At 36.7% G+C, this 17,626-nt stretch overlaps 1 protein-coding gene across 1 annotated transcript in view; it reads left to right on the top strand.

Moving 5' to 3' along the window:
• The window catches only part of Elk (Eag-like K[+] channel), a 933,814-nt gene that overhangs the window by 712,544 nt on the left and 203,644 nt on the right, over positions 1-17,626 (top strand). The gene's annotated exons all lie outside the window — the stretch shown is intronic.

Below are 17,626 nucleotides of genomic sequence, written 5' to 3'. Positions count from 1 at the left end.
ATTCTAATAACAAGCTTTATGCTAGGTGGCAGGGTCCTGCAAATATATTGGAACAGAGAAGTTCTCACTCATTTGTACTACAAATGCCCGATGGGACCAAAAGACATGTTCATCAGAATAAGATTAGACCTTATGTAGTTAGATTCGAAGCAGTAAATGTTATCTTGGAGGGGGAAGAAGAGTTTGGGGAAATTGAATCTATACCTGTCAACAAGGGAGAAAAGAGTTTTTCTGAATCTCTGGAAGGATTAGAAATGTCTAATTTAGATTCAGTCCAAAGGAGTAAACTTTTAGGGCTACTGAGGAAATATCAAACATTATTTACACGTCCAGTGCAACCAGCACGAGTAGGTACACACAAAATCGAACTTATTCCTACTGCTATTAGGAATAAACCCCACTGCTATGGAATACCCATGGCATACCGCAAAGCAGTAGATGAGCAGATACGTGTGTTGCTAGAATTAGGATTAATTGAACCTTCTGAGTCAGAAATTGCTCATCCTATAGTTTGTGTGGCGAAAAAAGATGCTACAGTTAGAATGTGTATAGATTTTAGATCATTGAATGCTGTAACGAAAACTCTAACATTTCTCATGAAAGACATGCAGGAATTGATTTTTGTGGTGGGTGCAGCAAACTGGCTGACAAGCATCGACCTTCGAAAAGGGTATTGGCAAATCCGAATGGATGAAAAGAGCAAACCTTTGATTGCATTTGCAGCATGTAATGGAATGTACCAGTGGAGAACAATGCCTTATCAGGCAGCTTATCAGGAGCCTCAGGGACATTCCAGAAGGAAATGAATTGTGCTTTGCAGGGTCATAGTGATTATGCTCAGGCATATATAGATGATGTGGTGATTTTCTCGAAAACATTTGAGGAACACTTGAAACACATTTCTCTGGTTCTGGAAACTTTAGAAAAAATAGGATTTTCTGTACGTTTGGACAAATGTACTTTTGCAGCTAAAAAAAATCAAATATTTGGGGCATATAATTGGAGGAGGCAAGCATGGTCCTGATGAAGAAAGGGTCAAAGCAATTAGAAAACTCGTCAGGCCAGTCACAAAAAAAAAAAGATGTGAGATCGGTTTTAGGATTAATGGGATTTTATCGATCTTATGTTCCCAGTTACGCAGAAATATCGGCACCATTGACAGAGTTGACGAAGAAGAGGCAAGCCAATATTGTTCTATGGGGGAAGTTGGAACAGAATGCTTTTAACAAATTAAAGGATACTTTGTGCCAAGTGACATCTCTGGCCACGCCAAATATAGGAAAGCCATTTCAGATCCTTTGTGATGCATCCAATTTGGCGGTAGGTTGCTGTTTAACCCAGATAGACGAGAGTGGTAACTATTGTCCTATTGCATTTGCAAGTCAAAAGCTTTCTCAAACTCAGAAAAATTGGGCAAGCATTGAGAAGGAAGCTTGGGCAGTCTTATTTGGCTTGAATAAATTTCATAAATGGATCTATGGGGCTCAGGTAGAAATTATAACGGATCACAACCCTCTCAGATATTTGAATGAAACTACTCCTCGAAGTCCCAAATTGACGAGGTGGGCTCTGGCATTGCAGAAATGGAACTTACGGATTAGTCATAGGCCAGGGATCCAGCACCAAAGTGCAGATGCACTCTCACGTCTGGATCAAATATGATATGATTAATATAATTTGATAGTTTTTTTCTTTTTCTTTGTTTATTTGTATGATTGTAATAATTTATTGCTTGTTCTGTTTTGTTTTATTTAATACTGTACGAGGTTGGTATTGTGTAAAAGTAATGTACAGAAAATTTGCTTGGATATTGATTAATGAAATACGTCCCAAAGAAAGGACAAATTTCATTCTTGGCAGGGGCGTCTCATGCACATACTCTACGCTACCGACCAAACCTGCCGGAAGAACAGACTTATAGTTGAAAGCCAACGACTTATAGCGGAAAGGAGAGAGAAGAAAATCTGGCAACGAAAAGAAGAAGCGTGCTTGATGCGAGAAGGACGGCATGCTCGTATGAAAAAAACAGTTTATCTGAAAGGAGAGGGGGAAATCTGGCAACGAGAAGAAGAAACGTGCTTGATGCGAGAAGAACGGCATGCTCGTGAGAAAAAAATTGAAATTAGTTTGACTGTATTCCGAGAGAAAAGTCCTTTCTTTTTTTGTTAAGAGCTGAGAGATGCAATGTATTACTGGTGCGTTTGATGTAAATGTGAATAAAAGCAATACTTTGTGAAAAGTTAAACTGTATTTACAAAATTAAAATATAGCTCATGTTATTGTTAAACCTGCATAAGTGTCCCAGTTTATTTCCTGCAAATAGAGTTGACTAATAACATTCATAAGTAGATAGAAACGAACCGACAAAGATGAATTGATCAAAGGATCGATTATATGACAATACGTATCAAAGGGATTCCTGTAAGAAAGAAGAAATTTAAAAGCTTTGCCAGGAAATATTCTCCAGAGATAAAAGCGATCACCTTTTATTTGCTGTTTCGTCAATGTCATCTGAGTGAGTTACCGTACTTATTTAAATCAGTCTGCAATTTTACTTTTATTTTTAAGGCGCATGCTAGTCAATTTTATTCATAACTTCAAAACTGTGCTTCAAACTGTGCTCTGATGTAATAAATAAACTTTTGTAAAATAATTCTTTGGAAGAAATATGATTAGTCAAGATTGAGAATAATTTATTTTGATTTTAAGAGCTGTTCTTTAACAACAGCGTTGCTCCTTATGTAGTTAATATAAGGACGTAAGTATGTAATAGGAAGGAAAACAGACCAATTTTAAAATTTAATTTAAGCTTGAATGTCTTAAACTGGAGTATATTTTGAATAAAATTCTATCGGTTTCCTGAGTGATCTTACATAGATCCTATTTTTTTTTTTTTTTTTTTTTTTTTTTTTGTAAATTTCATTTCACAAAGGTAAAAAGATCATTAGTAAACTATTACTAGAATTAGTCGGCGGAAGAGCCAAGAGAAAACGAAGATCGCGACATCTATTGAGAAAAACATTAACAAAACAGAGAAAATATTAAATATTATAACTTCAGAAATGTTCAGAAGAATAAGACTGGATCTGATGTCATTTAATAAAGAAGTTAAAATTTAATGATTCTAAAAGCTTTCAAGCATATCCACTTCACGATTTGGGAAAAAAAAGAAGTTAACAATAATTTCGCAGAATTAAAACATTAATAGTTTTGATTCTGCAAAATGTCTGTTTATTGAAAAAAATGTCTTCTAAAAGGAAAAAAAAATAATAAATCCAATAGCGTTAACTAACTAAACTATTTTAAATGTTTCTTCTGAAACTGTGAAACGAAATTTTTATTGGGTAATTTAATATTCTTTATGGAAACGCAATTTACTAAAAGAGAACTTAGTACACCAAACTAATACCTGCCATATTAATTTTTTTACAGCATTTTACTAGAGCATGTTGCTTAGCTATCATTATAATAAAAAATATTATATCGCTGCTTCCTTTTTATATATCAGCGCATGAGGCAACATGTTATTTGAAATTCTAAAGTATTAATTATATTTTTATATATATTTTTCATTAGAATTCAATCTGAAATATTTAGATCTATAGATCTTCTTTGTTTGAGCCAAATTTCAATATATTCAGTTAGATCGTTCTGCTATAAAAGTTAATGTTAACAAAATTAATCTTATTGCAATGACTAGACAGCATAACTTTGTCAGTCTCTCTTTTTGAATGCATAAAAATCCACGTCATATGAAAATAAATAAGCGGTAACTAAGAGCTTTCTTTACAGTTATATATTCAGGAGACATCTCCAAGTAATGAATTCTTCTTTACTTAATGAACTAAGGGACATTAAAGGAGATATTCTATAAAACCGCAGTTTCACTTTTAATTTAGCAAGACCAAGTTCATTTAAAAATGGATGCACTTAACATTTGAAATGTTTCTTGTAGTTTATTTGGTAGCTCAAAACTACCTAAAACGAAATCCTTACCATCTCGCTTCTAGAGATTGCGGTTATTTTAGCGCGTTACGAAACTCATAGCAAGAATGTGAGAACTGTCGTAGAAATTTCTGTCTTGGGGGGGAAATTAAACGCCTGGAGATCAAAGTGAAATAGCTAATTATCCGGTTGGTATTCCTGACTGAAATTTTGGAATTCTGTCTGTTTCAGCGTATATACGTATGAATATCTGTGACTTAGTTAGTCTTAAGTATTTCTTATTAAGAAGAAGAGATAATGAAGTAACAGAATTATGTGGATGTAGCAATTAAAACTTCAATATGAAAATCTGAGTAATGAAATTAAATATTACTTTTCTTAGTTCTGTGTATATAATCTGTAGAATTGTTTTTAGTTTTTAAGATTTTTATTGGTAGTTGTGCAAAATACCCTGAAATCGAAATTGTAGCAAAATCTAAAATTGTAGTCAATCGGTGATAAAATTTAAACGTGACAGAAATCCCAAAGTGCTAGTATTATATATATAAAGGAATATAAAAGCGTTTTTATTGACACCTAGTTATCATACATTCCATAAACTGTTACCCGACTGGGTCCAAATAAATGACCTTTTTATATATGCAGTTTTCTAGAAAAGCTTTTCCTTCTCTTTCCGTAAAGATCTGTTAAATCTCATACAGTTTATTGTACCACGGAATTAGGTTATTTAGGAAATAATGTCTTTAAAACAAATACAGAATGATAAAATATTGTTGAGAAACGATTATTTGTAATATAAGAATATATATATATATATATAGTGACAAATGTGAATTAAATGGAAATAATGACTTCATTTTAGCAATATCATTTCCGAAGACAGTCACTTATTCATGCATTTGGCTTACAAAATTGAGGAGAAATTGCTGAGTTGCTTATTTCTTTACTTTTTTAAGTGGCGAAATCTGTTGGGAATGTTTTTTTCAGTTGAATCGGAAATTCTAGGCATACCACCTAAAGGCATCCTTACCATTATAATTATATATACCATGAAATATTGTAGCAGTTCTGGTCTCAATGGTTGGCCAGGTACTGGCTCCAGGAAACGTCCAAATATTGGCAAGACAGGAAAGACTGTGCATCTGCCTGAGGTAGGAGGTTTTGCTTTGAAGAGAGCTCGATCTGCAAGGACTTCTACTACCTTGACGAATACTTATGGTCTCCAGACGCAGCACTTTTCATTCTTGTTAATAATGAGTGTAAACACATTGATGACTCAGGGGTGACTGCCAAAGTAAATATACGCATATCAGCCCACTTTAGAAAAAAAAAAGCTGAAAACATTATGCGCGCAATGTGGCTATGCCCTACAATGCAATAAAGGGTCGCAGACACTTAGACGACAACAGTTAGTATACAGGACATTTAACCGACACGTATATTTAGCCGACAGTACATCTAAGCGATACGGACATTTAGCAAGTACGACACTTAGCTAACAGAGACATATTATTTCTCTGTCTAATAATTTAGACATCATTTATTAGACAGAGACACCGATGGGACACTTAGCCGAGAGGACTATTTAGCTGTCAGGGCATTAATCGACACGAACATTTAGACAACAGGACATTTAGGAGGCACGGACATTTATTCGACAGAACACTTAGCCGACGCTTACATTTAGCCGACAAAAACGTCAACTAGATGGCCTATCGTCTAAAATATCTTATTGGCTAAATGTCCTGTCAACTAAATGTGCGTATCGATTAAATGGCCTGTAGGTTATATGTCCCTGTCGGCTAATTATCGAATTTAATAGCGTCTTTATTTTTATCAGTCGTAGTTATCGTTTATCATACTGGCGTTAGCCTACGCATTTGCTAAGTTGGAGAATGGAGTCGTTAAGCAAGCCACGTGAGTTAAATATCCTCAGCGCTTTTAGGAAAGGTTAAGCAACCATACATGGATAAAAATATCATTGAATAGGAGAAAACTTATTTCTAACCAGACTTGTGTTAAAGCAGAGTATTCTGTTATCCATTTATATGCGATGATGTAAAACTAATAATTCTAGCATTGTGGCGTTCTTTTGTGTGGTGATTCAGGGTAAATAGGCGATACCACTCAACTTTGTTATTAACTGTTTTCCTGTCTCTCGCTTTGTCGCGCACTTAGATTTGGTATCTTCTACTATAACCTTATAAGTATTATAAGGTATTTCGCCCGATTTCTTAGCATGCCTTCGTGGTGTAGTGGTCAGCACGACAACCAACGACGTCGGACCAACGACGTCGGACGTGTGTCAGTTTCGCTCCTGGTTTTTGTGCTTTTTCGAGTGTTCAAAGTGCCGCCGGAAGTGCGCCGTTAGTGTTAAAGTGTGCGTGAATGTGCAGTGCATCGATTGATATATCGTTCATGTGTGTGCGCTAAGTATTTCTCTGTGAAATTGTGTTTTTGTGTTATTCACAAAGGATTTCAGGCTGCTGCAATTTTAGCGGACGGAAGGTTCCCGCCGGCCAAACACGTGGCACCGAGGTAGGCCTAACGTTTTCGATGGAATTTTTCTAAGTCCAGAAATTGGTCAATTTTTTTAAAACATTAATTTCTAAGCACCTAATTATGTTATTTTTACATGGTTTTCATCAAAATGATCAAAATTAAAAGTTCTTTGTATAATATTTATATTACTGTATCATTGATATTTAACGAGTTAGGTCATAAATTTTATATTTATGTCTACTTCTGATTTACCTTGCACCCTGTATACTAGGCTTAACTCTACTTTTAATTTATGTTAGCTCCAAAGGGTTTGTCCTTTTGGCACTTCATTTTTGTCAATATTTGAACATTGTCGAGACGCAGAACTTTTTGTCGAAATCTTGCTTTCTATCACTTATATTGATAAAAATAGTGTTTTCAGCATTTTTATTGACTTTTTGACTGTTTTATATTATTCCTTATGAACTGTATTTCTTACGTCATATAATTGTTTCTATTAGACTTTATTGTTTTATATCGTTATAACGGTGCTTAACATCATAGTTTTCTTTTACTTTTGCTTGAGTTCTTATATACTTTGTGTTATAAGTGATATATATAGATTTTTATTTATATGCGATATATATAGATTTTTATTTATATGTGTAACAATGTCACGATCATCTGTTGCACATGTAGACACAGTATCTATTGAGGACTTTGACCCATTTGAACTGATTACTACCGAACAATTGTATAGTGATAAAGTACTATTGTACACTTGTATACACTCTATTGCTACTACATTCCGAGGTGGTAAGCATATTCTACGATCTGAATTACGAGATAAATTGACCCAGTCTTTAGACGCTCTCAAAGAGCTTGCCTTACAGGGTCCGGATTACATACCTCCGCCGACTACAGCTGACGCGGAAGTAAATACTTCTACTTTGGTGTGTTGTGAACTTCTTCATCAACAACCTCTGCCAATTGCAACTACACACGATTTCACTATTCTCACGCCTGTTAAATCTTTGGCTTCTGCCTCGACTGTAGCACCTGCATCATCTGCTGTCTCTTCAGCCCAACCACCTTTTACTTTTGCAGAAGTGGTTCGACTGCCAGTACAACCTAGCATTATGATAAAATCCAAATCAAAGAAAACAGCTGCTCAACTGCGTCAGGACCTACAGGTTCACGCACCGCTTAATAAGCTTCAAGTTGCCGTCCAACGTATTTCTTCTCTTCTCAAGGTGGTTTAGAAGTCTTTTGTCGATCTCCATCTGACATTTCTCGCCTTGAACATAAACTTCAAGATACAAATCTGGACGTTGCTGTAACACGTCGCCAGCGTCGTAAGCCTAGGTGTGTGATTCGAAACGTTTCTGAAGATCTTTCATCTGACAATTTGATAGCTGGATTAAGTGCAGCTGCTCATATACAAAACAATGGAATCCGACCTTTGTTTAAACTTAAAGAACGTACTCCTAAAAGAGTACGCTGGATTGTCGAATGTGACTCCACCACTTTCCAGGCAGTCATCGCAGTTCGAAAGCTCTTCTTCGGTTCCGATCTCGGAATTTCTGGGCATCCTCAGATGTTACAAGTGCAGTAATATGGGCACACGCAGGAGCGCTGTACATCACCAACCGTGTTCTGTGCCTATTGCGCTGGCCCCCACAGTCTCAAAGACTGTCACGCCGAACTACCGGAGTGTATCAACTGTCGAGACAGCAACCACCATCATGGCACCTTGTATGACTACCGACACCCTACCTATGCTTCAGAATGTCCATCATATCAACGCACAGCAGAATACATTCGAAGTATCACCCAATACTAGAAGTACTTCTACCAGCGCTTCTTCTACAATTCCTAATACACTGCCTTCACACAGTAATGCTAATTCCTCTACTCCTTCTGGTGTCAAAAGTTCTGCCATGAATCTAGATTTTACTCCAGCTCTTGAACGTATTAATTTTATCCAGATCAATTTACAAAAATCTCGTGCTGCTACTGCACATGCTGTTGATTACGCAGTTAATGCTAAAGCCGATATATTAGTTGTTCAAGAACCCTACACGAGGGATGGTAAGATTGTGGGCTTTCCACTACGCTGGTCGATATATCAACATGTAAATAAGGCAGAGCTTCCTAGAGCAGCAATCGTAATTCTTAATCCCTTATGGTCTCCACTTGTTTTCAAGACTGATCGTGACCATGTGGCTATATTACTGGAATTAATTGATATTAAAATTATCCTTTATTCCATTTATTCTCCACCAACAGCGTCATTGGAATCAGCACTTCTATTTCTAGAATATATCCGGCAACATTACCCAGTGCCAAATAATATTATAGTGGGCGATTTAAATGCCCATAGTACAATATGGGGTTATCCTCAAACAGATGTTAGTGGTCATCTTCTAGAGGATTTTCTTAACTCAAATAACCTAGTCCTTCATAACACTATTGATGCTCCTCCGACCTTTGAACAAGCTTCTACATATGGATGGCCTGATCTTACTATATCCACGCCTCCAACAGCTGTCTATGTACAAAATTGGACGGTTGATTATATTAGTGGTCTATCAGATCATAAGTATGTTCTCTTTCAATTAGAGCATACAACCAGTACATCTATTGTCCGTCGCTATCGGCTGCCTGGGCATAAAATTGCTGTCTTTCGTCGTCGTGTTACTGCATGTCTTCGCAATTTAGTTCCACATTTGCATCGTTGCACGACGTCAACGGAGTTGAATGAATTCACAGTCCATCTAATGACATCGATACAGGCAATTTGTAATGATCTTTTGCCGCAACGACATACAAAGAAATTGCAATCAATTACCTGGTGGAACTCTTCCTTAGGACAACAACAGCAGAAATGCAGATCTTTGAGACGGAAGCTCAAGCAATTGCGACGTCTCGGCACCTCAGACCGCCTTTTAGAAGTTTACCGGCGCGACCGCGCTCGATTTGAAAAAATGATTCTACAGGCTAAGCTTCAATCTTGGCGTGATTTTTGCACCAATAATAACCACCGAAACTTATGGTTTACATCATAAGTTAGCATCGGATAAATTATTCAAACCTGCGGTTTTGCATTTTCCTCCACCATCACAAGCCTCACCTACGATCTGCTCTACGGAGGAAATGATTTCTAACCTTCTGGATGACATTTTCCCAATGGATGATGCTTCAGCAGATACACATCTTCAATCTAACATTCGCCGGAATACATCTCCTCCTAATAATACACCAGATCCCGACTTCACGCTTTCAGAAATCTCTTATGTAGTTAATCATCTTCCAAAGAAGAAAGCACCTGGATCGGATGGTGTGGATTATGGCATTATTAAAGTTATTATCCTATCTAATTTATCCTTCTTCCGTGACTTCTTTAACAAGCTTTTCCGCACTGGTACTTTTCCACCTGAATTTAAGGTTGGTCAAGTTATTCTCTTTTTGAAGAAGAAGAGGGATGCCCGTCTCTCAACATCATACCGTCCTATTTGCCTTTTGTCTGCTATGGGCAAGGTGTTTAAACAGCTGATAGTACAACGCCTTAAACATCATCTTCATAACACCAATTTTCTTTCCAATCGACAGTACGGTTTTCGTGCTGGTAAGACCACATTGCATGCTCTGAAGGATGTTACCGATGCCATATATACGAATAAACTGGCTGGCTACCACACGGCCTTTATCAGTGTCGACTTGAAGTGCGCCTTCGATACCTTGTGGTGGCCGGCCATTATTCAAGCCTTGCAACAAGCCAAGTGCCCTGTTAACCTTTTGAAGACGGGGTGGCCATTATAGTGGCCATAGTCTTCTCTTTGAAAAGACGGGGTTGTCCACTTTAGTGGCCATGTCGATCTCCCCCATTTTCCAGGCTGAAAAGTGGGGTGAAATGTCAAATTTGACGTCACTGGGGCGTCAAATTTGACAACCACTTATCTCTTTCAGAGGTCTTCCTTTTGCTACATAGATGCACCCCTCTGAGAATCCATTAAACTACACACAAGAATCTTTGTTGAAATAGGAGGTGTTTTTTTAAAGGGGGAAAAGCATTCGATCCAAGATTCCCCGTCCTTTGGTAGCTTTTACTGCTACCAAAGCCCCGACCTCAAAAGGTTAATCTCTTCCAGACCTTCAGCAATTATTTGTCGGAACGCTCTCTTATTTTTGTCCATAATAATGGTCAAGTCCATCGTTTGCAGAATCGAGGTTGTCCACAGGGCTCCTGTGCGGGCCCTGACTTATGGACCCTCACTTTCAATCAAATTCTAGCTGCCCAATGGCCTGCACATACATCTACTTATGCCTATGCCGACGATGGCGCTTTTATTGTCCGTGGCAAAACAAGAGAAGAGCTTCAACGCCATGCTCAAGAAACGTGCAACCTTTTTTCTACACTATGTCTAAATATAAATCTACAGATTTCTGAAGATAAATCTTTTATACTCCTAATCCCGAAAAAGGGTGGATCTCTGGCACGTCGACCCCGCATCGATATTAATAATAAAAGAATAAAGATTGTTCGTCAGTTAAAATACCTTGGCATCGTCTTTGACGATAAATTGAACTGGGCTCAACATCTTTTGCACATTAAAAAGAAAACTTATAACATAGCATATAGGCTCCGACAGATGAGTGGTTTTCAGTGGGGACTTAACCCCCATATACAAAATCTTCTGTACCAAACGGTTATTGTCCCTATTGTGACCTATGGGGCAGCGGTTTGGAGTCAACCAATGCAGGGCCGTAAAGTAAGGTCTCTCCAATCAATCCAACGTTCTTTTCTTCTGAATATATCTAAAGCCTTTCGAACGACTTCAACTAGTGCCCTACAAGTAATAACTGGTCTTCTGCCTCTCCATCTCCGAACGGAACAGGAGGGAGCACGACAACTACTTAAATTGCTAAATCAACAGGTCATCTTCTATGGCGAACATTATTCTCCTGAAGATTATGAACGACCCTACAATCGACTACGTCTACATCCAGCTGCTTATGGACTTGGTGTTCATGTAACATTACGTGAATCTACTCAACTGCCTGATGGTGATTATTACATTTACACTAATGGGTCAAAAATAGAAGATAATACTGGTTGTGATTTTGCAGTTTTGCACCATGGCATTTTATTGCATCAATGGAAAGCACATCTCCATGGACATAACAGCGTGTTCCAGGGAGAGGCCTTTGCCATCGTCAATGCCACTAAATATATTTTGGAACATCAAATATTGAACTGCTGCATTCTAACGGACAGTCAGTCGGTCTTGGCTGCTGCAATGAATCCTGTGTATCCATCAATAATAATTTCGCAACTTCAAGAACTACTTCGATTAGGTACTCACCTTAATATTCAAATGTTTTGGACACGTGCTCATATGGGCACAATTGGAAATGAACTTGCTGATGAATTAGCTAAACAAGCGGCCATGAACGATGATGCTATTAATTATCCTTTAGCTTGGCCCATATCACATTTTCTTCGGAAACTGCACCTACAGTCAGTTATGCAATGGCAGGTCCTCTGGGATGCAGAGGTTACTGGCCGCAGAGCGCATTATCACCTGGGCTATGTTGATGAGACTCGTCTTCTTGCCAATTCACAATTGGTAAGATATGTCACAGGTCACTGGCCTTTTCTCGTATATTTTGCCCGCTTTAACATCACATGAACTGATCAATGTGTTTGTGGCCAGGCGGGTACGCCTGAGCATTATGTATCCTCTTGTGAACTTACACGAGAACGGCATATCTCTTTTTCTGCTCAACATCAGCAGGCTTTTAGTAAGTTTTTAATCAAACAACGACATCTTGTTCGGAAACTGACTGCCATCATGTCAAAACTTATGCATCTTGGTACCGACTTATGTCAACCTGTCTAATTACTTGCTGTTCCTACACCTTCTATATTAGATGTCAAATTGTTTCATTTACTGCATTTATCAATTAATTTAGCTGTATTGTTAACATATCCTTTGCATTTTGAATTAGTATGTTGTCATTTATTGTCTAGTGTTGTTTCAATACTGTTAGTAATACGAATTATGCTGCACTATGTAACACAATTTATCTGTGATTTCTATTACTTGCACATCTTATTTACTGCATACTGAATTTGCAGTTTCTTCTGTATTGCATTTGTACTCATATTTATATCATTTGTATTAGTTAAGTACTGGTTCATCATAAATGCATCTGTTCTGTACTGAATTTGTGTTGCATTCATATTTAATAGTATTTGTATTTCTTATGTGCTGATTTATATAGATTACATTGTTACATACTGAATTAGTAATGCATTTGTCGTGTCCTGCCCTTATCCTCATATTATATTCTTCACTTTTATAATGTGCTGATTCATCCTGATTGCATATATTATGCACTGACTTTGTATTGTCTATTATATACTGAATCTGTATATATTTCTATTCACAGTATTTGTTATGTGCTGAATTCTATTGATCACATTGTTATATACTGTATTTGTACTGCATTTGTAGTGTACTATCTACAAATTTGTAGTGTGCATTTGTAGTGTACATTTGTAGTGTACTTATCTTTCTATTTATATTATTCATACTAGATATGTGCTGATTCATCTTGGTTGCATTTATTACATACTGAATTGTATTATCTCTCATATACTAAATTTGTCTCGCATCTGCGCTGAATTTTCATTACCTGTTATATATTGCATTTATATGAGTTCATCTTAATTAGATTAATTATGCACTGAATTTGTATCACTTATTATATTTGTATCACTTGTTCTATACTGAATTTATAATGCATTTGTATTTATTTTATTAGTATTTGTTCTGTGCTGTTTTATCTTGATTGCATTTGTTTACCTGTTATCTATTGAATATTGTCGTTTGTAGTGTACTCTTTATATTTATATTATTCGTATTGGTTAAGTGCTGCTCCATTCTGATTGCATTTATTACGCATTGACTTTGTATTACCTGATTTATACTGACTTTATATATATATATATATATATATATATATATATATATTGTATTGTATCGGTTATGTGCTGATTAATATTAACTGCATTGTCATATACTGAATTGTTCTATACTGAATTGGTAACGCATTTATAGTGTACTGCTCTTATACTTACTCATATTTCTATTACTCACATGCACTCATATCTTTGATTTGTATTTGTTATGTACCCATGCCATTACTTTATCCTCCCTAATGTACTCTGGCCTATTTAATATATTTAATTTTGATTCAGATTTAGTATTATTGTGATGTCATTAACTAGTAATAGGCCTATTCTGTCTTATCGTGATGCCCTTAACTTATAACACGCCTTCTGTGTTCTGTACTCATTTTCCTGTAACTTGCTTTATCTTGTAATCTTTACCTCTTATTGTTAAATTTGTACAATCCTTGATATACTCGTATTATTAATGTACTTTACTCAATTGTATCTCTCTATGCCTTTGTTTGGCCATGTAAATATTTCTTTAACAAATCTGACGCCGGGGCGACGGGTGTGGGTCCCCTATGGGCCTTTGGTTCGTTGAACTACCCTGGGTTGATCCGGCGTTGGGCTTGGTCTCTCTGTGCGCGGCTCTCGTGTGGCCTCTTTGGCTGCTCTAGATCATGGGGGGCAATTATTATCTCATCATTAAAGATTCTAAGAGCAATTTTGTATTATTAACTCCTAAATATAAAACCGCTAAAGGAAGTTTACAAAATAACTTCAGTGTTAACTAAAATAATACCTGACTGCATTCTGTGGACGAGATCTAATTTTGTGTAGAGGCTAGAAATGAGCTTTTGATAAATAAAAAAAAAGATTATAATAATCATTTAAGGAAAATTACAAATAATGTTAATTTTATTAATTAATTTTATTTCGAAAATAATCAACGTATTACAATGACCGGTATGAATATTCAATTACAAACTGGAATTTGTTTGAGCGCTTCAGAAAATATACATTTTAAATTCAAAATGATATTTAAGAAGCGAAAAGTGTAATATTTATTTTTATTTTCTGACTTTTAAGATTTTTTTCAAGTGGTATTTTAGACAAAAAACAATAATCCTAACTCTGTCTATTTTAATTTGTTGACAGTAATTGAAATTTGTGAAAACGCTACATTATTATTGCTGATTTTTAAAGAATATACTGTAATACCTTCGTGTACGTACTTAATCCGTTCCAGATCCATGGACGCATACCAAGTGAATGTTTCCAATAAGAAATAAAGGAAAAATAGTTAATCCCTTTTTAGAAAAATTTCTATTTTTATCATTACTACTAAAATACACTTACTACTAAAATACAAATGCAGCGGTAGAAATCTCTACTGTACATAAATGAAATGTTGAACATAATACTGTACATTAATGTTGTTCTGCTATCCAGATCAAAAGCAGTTTTTCAACATGCTCTAAGGTCTTTTGTCTTTGTTTGGTAGCAGATTGCAAGCCCTTTGCTAGTTAACCGATTTAATAACGTCTTTTTTCAACAGTCATAGACAACGGCACAGTATGAAACAGCCGAACTGCCATACGCATGTGGCCTTCGTGCTTTTCAACAATTCCTTTTTTCACCTTAATGATGATCCTAAAAATTTATATGGTGCTTTATTATTCTGTTGAACTTTCCTAGAAATCATATTTAATGGATTTATAAAAACGTACGTTGAAAAACAAAACAAAAATCACATGAATATGCAGAGCTGGATGTTTACCGAATAGTAGAAATAGGCGAAGTGATGCACATGAGCAGCCGTAGCATTGTGACATTTTTTTAATTATAAGGTAAATTTATAATTTAATATTTATTTAAAAATTCTTAATGAATGGAACAGGTATCTGACTGTTATATAAAGTGTAAAGGGAAATAACAGTTACATTTCTTGCTTGGAGATGAAGCAAAGAATTTGGGGAATATTCCAGAAAGAAGGGCGATTTCTAAAGAATGCTTTCTTTCTGGGAATTATCGAAGATGATTCCTAGGCGTTGAATATGGAAAATTCGCGAAACAGAGGCAATTTGACTTTTTAGGAAATATAACCAAAGCTATGGTTGTGGGAATGTGGCCGTGACTGAAAGCGTTACTTTACGAGGAAAGAACGACAAGAATGATAGACCCGCGGCAGTTAAATTCTCCTAGTCCGGTTGCCGAGGTAAAGAAACAGAGACAGAGTGAGAACTGTGGACGTACAGCAGCGGTCATCTTAGAACAAGGTGGAGGACACGAAAAGGGTGAAGTGTAATGATCCCAAATGCTCCCTTTTCTACGAGAGAACCGAAGTAAATAGAGTAACGGCAGTGCACTGAGAGAGCCAAAATGAGCTGCTGAACCCTTTCGAAATCCCTGCTTAGCTGAGTGGAGATTACAACAAGAACGGACTAGCCGGAAGGCAGTAGCAGCACAGTAGACAGGGAATCCCAAAAGGCTCCGTTTCTATAAGCGTCGTTTATAGGAGATAGCAAGATAGCGAAAGTTAAGCAGGGGCTGAAGTGAAAGTTTCTTCACCTCGTGGTCCGAGCTGGTAGTGTTCTTGGGAGTCAACCAAATCATTCCTGAGCGAACAGAAAGCTGGAGAAATCTTTCTGACATCCTCAACATGCGAACTAAATCAGCGAATCCTGTTGTACGTATCCAAATGATCAGAAGGTTGTTGATGCGTGTTCCTTGATCTATTGCACCAAGATATCTTACTATACATTTATTTACAATTTATTTACAAGTCGTATGCCACCTGGCATATTTACAAGCGTTATGCCTCCTGGCTTGTACATGATAGACATATTCTGCCACCTGGCATGTGAATTGATACATCATACTAGTTTTCTGCCACCTGACAGATACGATGCAATTACCTCAATTAGCGGTAATACGCCCGACATTTTGGCGTGTCCGCTTCCCTTACGTTCTGTAACGCAACTAACTTTTTGTGCGGTGCGCCCTCTGGGCACAAATCACCGCAATCACCGAGGAGGCCAAAACATCCTCCCCCCCCCGATGAATTACATTCATCTTAATACAATCTTCAATATATGCAAACAAGTAAATGAAAAATATAGAAACTGAAAATATACAAAAACCTTCAAAAAGTATAAAATTACATATCACACTTACCAATCTTCTAGCAAAACATCTTATATCTTACTATATTGAAACGTTAACTATGAGGGTTAAACTAGAGCAAACAAATAAAATTATTAGTACAATAAGAAATAAAAAAAATAATAAAACATATTCAATATAAACCAAACACTTAAGTTAATGTTCTTCAACTGGTAAAAGACACAGTTTGGTAATAGGACGTTTAATGTCCCCGTGCACAGTTTTTAGTCTAACCACTCGGACATTATTGTCTCTTCCAGAAAACACTTCTATTACTCGCTCGAGTTTCCAGCGTAATGAAGGCATATTATCTTCTTTAATGATAACCAAGTCATTTAGACGAATATTTCTGCTAGGCTGTCTCCATTTGCTACGCTGCTGTATTTGGCACAGGTACTCTTTAGACCACCGCTTCCAAAACCATTGGAACATCTGCTGTGTTAGTTGCCATCTTTGCAATGGAGACACTCGTACTTCGGTTAAATCTTGTTCCGGAACAGCTGTTAAAAAAGTCCCTATAATAAAGTGTCCAGGAGTCAAAGCTGTCAAATCATTGGGATTCAAATCATTGGGATCAGTGGAGACCGGTGTTATTGGCCTCGAATTTAAGCATATTTCAATTTGTGCAATTAGAGCTAGAAACTCTTCATAAGTCAAAATTTGAGTTCCAACACATTTCTTTAGATGCAGCTTCATAGATCTAACAGCTGCCTCCCATATACCACCATGATGTGGAGCAGCAGGCGGGTTGAATATCCACCTTATGTTTTCATTTGCTAACCACCTTTGAAATTCTGAAGCCTTCCGTAACTCATAGGCGGTAAGCATACCAGATTGCTTTTCACGAACTGATTTACAGTTGTTCACGAAGCGCAGAACATAAGCCATTATTCCCACTACTTTGGTTAAATTTCCGTACAGTTCAAGATTTAGTAACGGTTCTGTAGATTCCACAAGTGTTTTCAAAGTAACACATTTTCGTTCTTCACTAACGTTTTGCAAGTCAGCTTCGGTATTCATTTCGTTTATGTGATGTCGAATATCTACTACTGCCAGGGTGGCCCAGAAAACCAA

Source organism: Stegodyphus dumicola, chromosome 2 (genome assembly GCF_044657685.1).
Source record: "Stegodyphus dumicola isolate Sdum_Otavi_A_Nest chromosome 2, ASM4465768v1".
In the NCBI taxonomy this organism is placed as follows: Eukaryota; Metazoa; Arthropoda; class Arachnida; order Araneae; family Eresidae; genus Stegodyphus; species Stegodyphus dumicola.
This window is presented reverse-complemented; position numbering and strand designations above follow the sequence as displayed.